This window comes from Stegodyphus dumicola, chromosome 5 (assembly GCF_044657685.1).
Source record: "Stegodyphus dumicola isolate Sdum_Otavi_A_Nest chromosome 5, ASM4465768v1".
Lineage (NCBI taxonomy): Eukaryota > Metazoa > Arthropoda > Arachnida > Araneae > Eresidae > Stegodyphus > Stegodyphus dumicola.
Window position 1 is genome coordinate 160,766,104 of NC_140772.1, and position 11,899 is coordinate 160,778,002.

At 31.1% G+C, this 11,899-nt stretch overlaps 1 long non-coding RNA gene across 1 annotated transcript; it reads right to left on the reverse strand.

The window, feature by feature from the left end:
* Nucleotides 1–515: 515 nt before the first annotated feature.
* On the reverse strand, nt 516–10,607 carry LOC118190560 (uncharacterized). The gene is made up of 3 exons (XR_004758446.2): nt 10,496–10,607; nt 4,860–5,035; nt 516–865 (listed from the first exon to the last, which is right to left on the reverse strand). It is a non-coding gene; the product is annotated as an uncharacterized LOC118190560 (long non-coding RNA).
* Between the last annotated feature and the right edge of the window lie 1,292 nt (nt 10,608–11,899).

Here is an 11,899-nt window from a genome sequence, read left to right on the forward strand (position 1 = left end):
GCGTAGCAGCTTGCTGATGGTTGGGGGACACTTAAGTACAATATATCAAACAACCTCCGTTCCTTACAAAAAAGTAACTGGTTTTTGGCATTGTACAATTGTCCAAGTTTTTCTGTTTTTCTTTCAAAAATCGTTCATATTAATTAATAACAATACAAAACTATACAAAATGAAGACTAAAATTTATTTAATAACGCAAAAATATAATTAAATATTACCCTACAATAAGAAAAAAGAAAGGGAAAACTTTTCTTACAATAAGAAGAAAAAAAATTGCTTTAAATTTATATAAAATGTATGTGTTTGTGTGTGTGTATATGGTAGCACTTCTGTGCTAAGCTATGCTCAGAGGATCGTGACTGGTAAAGAAAATAGAAAGCCCAAGTCAGTTTCATAGCCATAGTTGAATCTCCTAACAAACAAAACAAGAAAGTTTTAGGGTGTGTAGTGTAGTGTTAATGCTTCAATGGTGTGGTGTTGAACTCCAATGAAAACTCTAATGATGGAAAACCGCATGAAAATTTTATTGAACGCCCGAAAAATTGGCCGCATACAATGAACAAGAGAAAAAATAATCTTTTTTTTTTCCAAGCAAATTCCAATATCTCTACAATTTACGTGGCTCTCGAGCCTACATTTGAAACAATGCACACATATTAATATTATTTTTAAAACAATTAATTCAACTTAACAACTATTAAAACGTATTCGGAAGTTAAATAATAATAATATTCATCTTATGCTCTCGAGACATCCTTGCCCATATTAATCTTCAGTTTTTTCTCCTTTATGTAACCTTATCACAGGTGGTTAGAAGTGTTCCTAGGGGGACAGTGGGCGTGTGCTATTGCTTCTTGTATCCTCCCTAAAGAGAGAATGCAAGGAGTAAACACATAGTGCAAAACCTCTTGTCTTAAAAAGAATAAAAATTTGTCGTCTTTGAATGAGAATCTGGTATTAAATCCAGATTTTCAAAATGGTGTGTTAGAGCTTTACCTCTCCTCATCTTCTGAGCTATGGGATAGGTATACAACAAATTTTGAATATAAAAACTCGGGAAAGAAGGAAAGGCAGGATAGGAAAGGAGTAAGACTGGGAAAGGGCAAAATCAGGAAAAATAAATTGTCATAATTAGCTTTAAAAGTCTTGATCAGGTTTAAAATGCCATAATCGGGAAAGCATTGCTGACACAGACAGGCCCTTGGTGGTTTCTGAATGCTTGAGAAGCGAGGTCTTGTCATTTTATTTAAGAGAATATGTTGAGTTAGATTGGAAAACCCTTAAAGATAAGTTTCTTACATATATATCATCTTTCTTTCAAACATTAAATCTAAAAATTACATAATTTCAAATTAAATAAGACAGTTTCGATAGCTACTAAAACTAAATTTGAGTCACCGTTGTTCCACTTTTTCTCGCATTCGTTTAACGGTCTGAATATGTCTTTCAACCATACCATATTTTATGCTTTAATTGCATTTTAGTTAATTTAACTATGCCAGTATTACATAATGATTTTAAACTAAGCCGAAATTTCAACATCTTTCGCACTTTTTAAAAGAAAATCTGTATGACTCTAGAAAGAATTACTAATTCTTCGATGTGTGATCTCTAAATTTCTCAATTGAATTTTTTCTTTCGAAAATGCTATAAAAAAGATTTCAGGTGTCTTAATGATTACAGTTACAGCTCTCACTTCTAACATTATGACTTGAAATTAAAAGGTTTTAAATGTAACTGAAGGTTACAAAAGCATTTAGAATGTTAAATTAAAATAAGTCATTCAAAATCTTAATTGATTGAATTCCCTTATGATGAGATAAGAAAATAGTTTGAAATTGCTTTTGTTAAATGAATTAAAAATGCTCATAAATCTTTCTTTCCATTCGTAAATTAAATTAAAACAAGAAATTTAAATTCTTTTATTATATAATTGTCTTTTGGGAGAACTGCATAGAATTAAATTGTTTAAAACACTTACTCAATTTACATCTCTTTTAATTTTGGTCTGTTAGTTATGAATATTGAGTTTGTGCAAAATCCTAAAAAAGAAAGTGACAGTTATCCAATTTAGGTTAAAGTTTTAAGTCGACTAGAAAGAATAGAAATCTCATGGGAAAGGACATTTTAAAACTTTTAAGGAACAGCTGAATTTCCATGTTTAGGTTAATAGTTCTTTAAATCTCACTTTTAATTCATTTCTCACTGAAAGCATACTATTCAAAAATCTAACTTTCCTTGAGAATTTCTATGAAACTTATTCAGACTGTTATTTATTACTTGAAATATTCTACCAAAGAAGTTTGGCGCGATATTAATTACATAAATTATTTGATTAATATTTATTGCTAAAAAAATCTATGATACCAGTTTATCAAATCATTTAAAAGAAGCGGCTTGGAAAATTATGTCTAATAAAATGCAAAAATAGATTATTTAATATCATTTATATGTAAAGAAAACCATCGTAATATTTTGCAACATTCATTGGAATTCTACCTTTATAAACAGTGATATATCAGAGATTTCTTATATATGCATTTATATATGATACAATGATTAATCAGAACTTCGAACTAAAACTAACTTATTTGTTCTCTGTGTGAATAAAAGAATGATTCGTATCAACAGCGAATTCTTGATAAATTAAATTCGACAGACCGGCAAAAACTGCGAGCTGTTATGAATTTCTGTTATCGAAAATCAAATTCTAAAATAAAAGGTGTGAGAATTTCGTGAAGGATTTGAGCTAAATCGACTTTCGATGTTTATTGGACTTCAAATTGCCACGAATTACCTGCATTTCCAACAATTAATCGTGCGCATTAATGAGATTGCTTTTCTTTTCCATAAGTAAAAATTGTGGATTAACCAAGCATGATATTGATATTGATATTTACTTGCTTTAAAACGATTTCATTAAAAATTATTTATTCAAAAATTTATTTCCTTAAATTGATTTCTATATTAAGCATTCTGATAAACCATATAGACTCCGACTGCCTTCTCTTTTAAGAAGGAGCATATGCATTTTGAAGGCTATTTTCGAAATGCATCTCATTATTTTGCGGAGGGAAAAAGGATATTTTCGTTTGCTATAAAAATATCGCAGTTTACATGATTGATAATGCACGCCTTATTTTATGTTCTCCATACGTTTGTGGACTATTTCATTATCAATCATTTAATTATAAATTTCCACTTATTTTCTGTTCTCAAAAAATTTTTTAAAAAATTCCTTACATAAACTTCCAAGTCACGACATTTGAAACACATTCACCTGCTGTCCATCAATTCAAGTTGCATAGCACTACTACTGCCATCTATCGTTGAAACCTGGAGAAGAAGAAGACTACAGAAGTTATTAAGTCATATTTTCTACCAACACTTTTTCGTGGTTTCTATCACCCATTTTGCATGATATGAAGAATGCCCTATAATGTAAAATAAGATTGCAATAAACATGGTAACTGTGTAAATTATGCGCAAGAGAATTTTTTTTCACTTCGTAAAGTATTTGCAACTATGTTATTTTTAAATGAAATTTTTTTTAATAAAAAATCAATGTACTACAACATTTTCACATAATAACGTAATATTTAAAAATTTTATGTGCAGTTTCTAGATTTTATTGATCGAAACATACATTAATGTGTTATGTAATGAGTTTCGAAACCAGTATTTTAAGCACCTAAAAAGGAGGAGGAACTGAAGAGGTATTATTAAGAATTTTATAAACAGCATGTGGGCTATAATTTATTCAAGTGCTGTTTGAATGGTATTTGAGAAATATCTTAGGATGATACTGTATGGGTTCTTATCTAATCAAAATGTATGCCTACGATGAGGCTCACAGATATTCCTAAAGCAGACTTTTTTCACAAAGTATTAATCTCCCTAGAATGTTTTGAGAATTTCTCAAAAATTCCATTATATGTTGTGACGTAACGAAGGGGATGGTAATGACAAGGTTTTTGTTTCCTTCAGTAACAATTATGTGGTCCTGTTCTGTTTTGAAACACCTCTTTATCCTAGACACCGACTATCTTGGAATCTGGAATAAGTTTCTTCGCAATTATTTGATATTTTTTTTAATTTCGGCATTTATATGTAACATTATTAAAGCAAGTATGATATATAGTTGAAGCGGTGATACAAGTAGTGGGCATATTCGTTACTTTAACTTTTACAGCTGACAGACTACAATGACCTTAGAAAAGACTTTTGTAAGAAGGGGAGTTTCGGTTTGAAATTTTAGGGGTGAATACGGGATATTAAAAAAGGTGCTACCGAATTATATTAATACCTATTAGTGATATTAACCTATACGAGGCTGCGTAGAAGTTTAGCGCCTCTTATACTATTAGAATTTTTTTAAAAAAATACTTCTCATGAGTAACAGCCGAATGTCAATACAGCAGTTAGAAATATATCCTTTACCTCGGGCATTTTCCTAAGAAGCCACCAATTAGTAATTTCTCCCTAAATTCTTGTTTAGAGTTTAGTAGTTGCAAAGGAATGTATTTCTGTCATGATGATCAAACTTTATAATATGAATAACTTTCCTTCTAATGCTTGTATCTATAAACAAACGTATATATGAGCCTTATTTCAAAATGTATATGCCTTTAAAAACATCAGTTGAATCTCTGTTCTGATCTCTAAGCCGTGGCACTGCCAAGCTAAAAGTAAGCACCAAATACTTATTTTATGCAAATGAAATAGTATAGAAAAGGATAATGATTGTTCCATAGAAATTGGACCTATAAAATTCGTAAGTGTTATAATCTGCGGAGAAAGTGCGCGGACGTTAAACCTTAGCAGCGAAGAAGCAAATTTACTATAACTTTTATACTTACCTCTCTTCCCCTCTCCAAGCAAAATTCGCTCTTTTTTTTCTCGTTTAGTTTGTTCTTGGGAATTTACTTTTTCCATTTCGTAAAATGTTTCAGTATTTCTTCTGTTCGAGACTAAAAGACGGTCACCGCTTATCAGCATTCATCACTAATATCTTCCGATTGTCACACGATCATTCCTATAAACGAAACGCATAAATTTGTCATAGTCTGTTAATGCTTAGTCTCCTAAAGTCATGCACACAGTTTCAAAAGTCCATATCAAAATAATTAGTTTTAACTCAAACTGTATTCATTGTTCAGCCGTTAAATTAATAATGGTAGTTATCGGCTGCATAAAATTAAACGAAACACACTCGCGTGCAAAATTAAGAGGATATTCAAGTTATGTCTATTTTTACGAAAAATATTGAATCAAAGGTATTAATTATGCCCCCGAAGAATTATGAAAATTTTCAGAGTCAAAAACTTAGACCTTGCTTGTCTGCGAAGCTCTGTCATTATGGAGGGGATATGAAAGCACAAGAAGTTTTAGGCTCTTCGTGTGCTTGTACTCATTCACGACATTCGCCGTGTTTTGCGCAAGTGTAAATTTTATAAGGGTCAGGTAAAATGAGTAGTCACAAAGGTATGGATGAGAGAATGAGATGAAGAATTGTCGGTAGACTGAAGGCAGTACAGTCACAAGCACAGGTGGCTACAGAGCTCATTGTAATACCCCGCTTCGTCTGAAATTCATGGGAACAGTTTCAAGACACTTAATCCATATCGAGAAAATCTGTACAATGTCGACCAAGATCCACAGCAAAGAATTAGGACCTTGTTTGGCAGCACCTTCAGCACGGTGACATACGATTGCTACAGCTTCACAACTCTTACGTGAGGTAGATGCTTCCACTGGAAGTCGAGTTTCACTGTCTACAGTTGCTCAAATGTTTATAAGGCAGTATTCCAATAGACTTGCTGTTCGTGTTATGCTCACTGTAGCATGCGAAAGAGCATGTTTAGAATGGTGTAGATAACATTCGCCTTGGACAAAACTACAGTGGAGTACCGTGAATTTTACAGATAAGTCGGGATTCGGCTTGAAAACTGATTCTCAGCATACCTGTATCTGGAGAGAGCTTGGAGTTTGGAAACCGACACCGTCGGTGTAAGGCTTTGGTCGAGCATTATGTTGTATGGTCGCAAACCCCTGCATGAGTTTGACAAAGGTTTCCTGACTTCTATGAAGTATAGAAACAGGTAGAGTCCTAAGTTCGAATTTTCAGAGACTCGGGTGGCTCTGGGTTTCTATTAATGGATGATAATGCTTGTCCACGTTGAGCTTAATCTTTGACAATTACCTGGAAAGTGAGGATATTCTCCGCATGGATTGGCCAGCCAGATCTCTTCACATTAACCCTTCAGAGCATGTATGGGATATTCTTGAGAGGGCAATTTCATCTCGCGATCCTCCTGCGAGTATCATACCGGAGTTCAAAATTACCTTTCTGCATTAGTGGAATCGACCGTCACAGGAACTCCTGAACTGTCTTCTGTCCAACGTGCCGTCACGCTGCGCTACCTGTCTGGCTATGAGAAGGAGCCTACCTCATATTAGATTCGTTTTCAGTTCGATATCACAACGTGAATTTTGTTCATCTCTGCATTATGAGATTTACTGATAATAATGCTTACATAAAATGTCATTTGAATGGTACATCTCTGTTTCTGTTATAAATGTATATTCATACCAAATTCAATCAAATCTGTCCATTAGATTTTCATAAATAGACATAACGTGAAAATTCTCTTAATTTTGCGCAAGACTGTAGTTTGCATGAGCAAGGGGTGTTATTAGATTTCATCTAGGAGAACGGGAGCAAAAGGCTATAAATTGCTAATTAATATTTGTGAATAAAATTATTTAGAGTTCTTTAATATTTAATTAACATACATATTAAAAAATATTGATTAATATACGTACTATAAAAATATAAATACTCTCAAAATCTTACAGATACCTCACGTGATAAATGTATTATTTAATTAAGTAAAAATCATTTCTAAATGCTCGCAAATACCTTTAGAAGCTATCTAAATGCTTCATAATTAGCCAATTAATTAAATTTTAGCAAATAAAATTTCTTAATTTATTAAAAATAATTAGTTGCAAAATTGTGAAGTAACTTGATTTGCTGAATTTATAGTATTCCGACTTACACACATACAGTTGTAATTAAGTGTGCGATTCCCAATAATATCTTTGCAGTTATTCATGGCCTGCAGCAATGATCTCAAACTCAAATTGCATGTGGGCCGAAAGCATGGTCTGAAACCTGTTGACGGACCAGACACATTTTGTTCTAACAAGACGAAAAATATTTCAAACAAATTTTATATTTCACTCATTAAATAGTTGTTAAAACATACAAAAAAAATAATAATAAAACCGCAATAAAAAAATTCAGATTTATTTTCTGTCTGAAATCTATAGTTTGAAACTTGTAAGATATTTTTGTTGATTCCAATTTGTAATTCAAATATATTGACTAAGTAATATTACTTAGCTTTTGCCTATAATTGCCTATAATAAAAAAATCAAATCTTTCCCATGCCTAAATAAATTTTTTAAAATGTCAAAATGGCAGTTACAATTAATAACAAAATAAAAAGAATAAATCATCAATCATATCAATATTCATCAATAGCAATATTTTTTATGTCTAACATTTAGAAACGACTTAGTAAAATAAATATGAAAATTAAATAATGTGCAAGTTTCAGATGTGCAATGTCAAAAGCTAAAACTGGTAGACTTCAGAACAAATATCCTCAGAATGTTCGACAACCGAAGTCCTCCGGACAATGCAGTATGAATATCCTCAGGATGTGAAACTGGTAAAGTCCTCAGGACATCTGAGAATCAACATCTTTAGGGCATCCTCTCATATCCCGGGACATAGCGACTTAAATAAGACATCCTCAGGATGTTAAATTACAGTGTCCTCAAGACATCTGAAAATCAACATACTCAGGACATACTAAGTATGTCCCGGGATATTGCGACTTAAATGAGACATTCTGAGGATTTGTGTTGTGGGGGATAAAGTCTTAGATTGGCATTTTTTAAAATTATTCTAACACATTTAATTAAACATTAAATACTTTAATTTAAAGCACAAATAAACGAGTTATAAAAGCTTTCAGAGAATGACTTCAGTTTTCACAGAAAATTGACAGAGTAGAAGAAAACTTAGTTATAAATCATAAAAACCTTGTTTCATTCTTTTATTTATTAAATTTTTCTTTGAAGTTTTTCTTCATAAATAAAAATATATATGCTTGTTTGTAAAAGATGATAAACATTTGTAAATAATGACAAATATTTATATTTTACTATAGTTTGAAACTTGATGGCGTTAGATGCTGCTAATATTTGCAGCCTTGGAGAGAATAGAAATTTGCAGCTTTTACGGATCACAGATTGTAGATGTTCTCTGGTTAGTCGGATTCTTCTTACTAATTTTCAGCTGTGAATAAAAGCTGATTATGTGTAAATGTATTCTCAAACAAAGTCATTATTCTTTGTACGAAAATTCGTAACTGAGCTTGTTTTTTTTTTTTTTTTTTTTTTTTTTTGACGAGTGCAAATAAAAGTTAATAAAATCTTTATCATCAAATCTTTGAATAAGATTTATATCACACTATAAATTAATTAACTCCATTTATAAACTTTCTCATGAGTTAGTCATGTTTGCTTTTAATGAAAATAAAAATAATATAAATTCGGACTTCAAATAACTAAAATCTTGAAATCCTTAAAACAAACTCATAATTGAAATTTATTTTGGGGCCGCTGGTTTGAGAGCATATTCCTACAGCGTATTTTCTCGAAAACGGGAAGTAAAAAAGATTAGAGCACAAAAAGCATACGTATATTAATGAAGCGAAATAAAAAAAACTTCAAAATAATTGTTCTGAATTTACAAAAATTATCTTGTGACCACACTATTAGGTCATGTTCCCCGCTTCGAAAATTTTTAGACAAATTTACCCAATTATTTTTAAAAATTTTAAATTATTCAACGATAACTAAACCTTCAAGACTATATAATATAACGCTAATTTATTATTGTTTTAATTATTTGATTGCTAATTATGTTCCTCCCCTACAAAAAATTAAGATTCTATATTTTCTTTATTATTTATGTAGATGTGCTAATGAATGGATAATGAACCCAAACCATTTAGTTGATGTTCAGGCATTGTATTTCTTATATGTGATGTATAATAACCGAAGCCAAAAATATTTTCGCCTATGGTAGCAGGAAGGGGAGAAATAGCTAATATTTTGAATTAAGAGTAAGTATGCTTGAAAAACAAACTATTACATCCTGCAAGACATCGATGAGACATTTTAGAGTATTTGTTTCCCGAATTCTTTTTTGTATAATTAATATATTCATTAACAACAGATGACTCCAGTAACAAATAAAAAGTCACTCTTAATGCAAAAATCCATAGGAACACACTGTAATGAACTTTATAGTTAATTTATGTAATTGGAAGCAATCATTTCGGGAGAAGCAAGGCATCTTTATACCTCTTTCTTAAATACACCTCGCCAGCTGCAGAAAATATCTTTAAAAATGTGTTAGTAATTATTGCCACTACTCTTTGCCTGGCAATTTCAGTTGAAACTGATTAAAAATTCCAGCTGAAAATATTCTAACTTCTTACACGCTTTGTGTATTGATCACCTTAGCCGTATTTTTTTTAATCACATGAATTAAATTCTGCTCAGAAAAACAAGCAGCTTAAACTCTTACATACAGGAAAATGGAAGAATACATAAAACATTCTAACGTATACAAATGAATGCATAAAGTTTGGAAATGTCGAAATATTTATGGTAAACATTTCTGCAATAGTACGCAATCGTAGGAAGGATTATAGTGAAGTTATATAGTATAAAGGGGGAAAAAAGGCGAAACATAAATAATACCTCATTCAGTTCATATTATATCGATGGTCTCTTAGAGTATTATATTTTATACATATTATTATTTTTAAAATATTTGACTCACTAACTGTACATTATTATCGTTTCAGGAGAATAACGTAAAAGTTATTAAATAATTTTTTATGATTTTTTTTAATATTTTTTATTTTATATTTTAGGAAATTGCATTTTGTGCAAAGGATCTTATCGCTGCTTCCAAATGGAATCGCATTTTCTTCTTGGTTCCTTTCTTCTTCCAAATGGAATATAATTTTTCTTCATAAAAATAGCTTAAAATTTCTCTTCATAAAATTTTATCACCAGCCTAAATTATCGCAAATACAATTCAAAGTCTAAATAAATTGTTTCTTATCTTTTCTGATATTCAGATGCTAAAAGTGCAAAATATACGGCTGAAAGAATATGAATGAATAAATGTATTTGGAATAAGTAAAGCTAAATAATTACTTAGGGCGAAATATTCAACTTTAAAACGAAAAAAGCAGAAACTTCGCACTGAAATACATTGTCTGGTCTCATGAACAAAGAGAAATGAATTCTCATCTTGTTCACGTTTTTGCTATATAATCTAACTCAATCATCCATCAATGACAAACGACCGCTGGAAATTATTTTACGCCCCGTTACTTACCGAAAAGAGAACTGTCTTCACTTCGCTTCTGTCATTATATCCGACGAAAATTTAGTGGTCGAAAATGCTAGATGTATCCGAAAGAGGAATTTGCGAAACAGTAGAGAAGGTAACTAAGTTCGTGGGTGGGAGCTGTTTATTTACTGGCTGTGATCCAATCTCGGCACAGTCTTTCCTCTCACTGATGCCAATAATTTTATATACAACATAAAAATCTAAGAAAGTTCTAAATTATTTCCATGACAACTATACGCCATGAAAATGGTTTCTTTTTGTCGCGTCTTCAGTAAAAGCTCAGATTCATAGGTAGCCGCAGGCCGCGAAACATGGGTTCCTGGGCCGGAGCCCTATCCCAGGCTAATAAGATATGCAATAAACGTAGCATGAAAATATAACGTATAAATAATATAATAATGTATAATAAGCAGAATAATCCTGGTACAATTCCTTATAGGGTGAAAAAATGATAGCAAAATGCTCGCAATAAACACTATACGAAATGAAGCAAGTCCGTCCATTTTCGAAGCTTGTATAAAAAGCACAGAATGGAGAAGAGGTAAAAGCTCAGAATATTCTGCATAAACAAAGTTGCGAAAGAGGAACCATGGACCTTATAAGAAATAGACTAACCCAAATGGGTTTTCTCCCTCGTCTGAGACGTTCCCGGCTGTCACCTTGATCACATCCGGAGGAGTAGCGACAATTTGCAGAAATTTAACAGTGGATGCCTATTGCAGCGTGTATAATTGTCAAGAAAAAGCTGGTTGTAGCGCCTCATTTCACAAATTAGAATTTTTAGATATTTTAATTTTTGAAACTGAGATAGATGTTTAAAAATTTAGCATATTTATCAAGCATAATAACTTTCCAAATAATTATAAAGCTGTTGCATGCTTTCAGGCCTGGCTATTTTTTTAGCTTTTCCTACGTTGTAAGGAAATTTGTAACTACTTCTTTTAGAAAATAATATTTTTAATCTGAACTAATAGAAAATTTCAAACAAGCAATTTTCTCTTGCAAATTTTATGCTTTTTATAGGTGTAAATAAGTAAAAAATACTAAAATATATTTAAAAGAATTTTTTAAAGTTTTTTTTTAATTCTAAATTGTGCTGCTTTTTTAAAATTATAAATGAGTATTATAGCACAATTTCTATAAAGGAATTTTATTTCAATTATATTTCATAATACGTCATAGTGATAAACACTTTTGCCTCCTTAAAAATTTTTATACATTTAATTCTAATATTAAAATTTTATTTAACCGTAATAATTAATTTTGCTTGTATTTTATAGTGATTATTTTTTAAATTTATTTTTAGTTCTGCATAAGTTTTTTTATTTATTCTTAATTTAATTTATTGGTCCAAAGGGGCGGTAGCGTAGAAAGGCTGTTAGTTTCGAA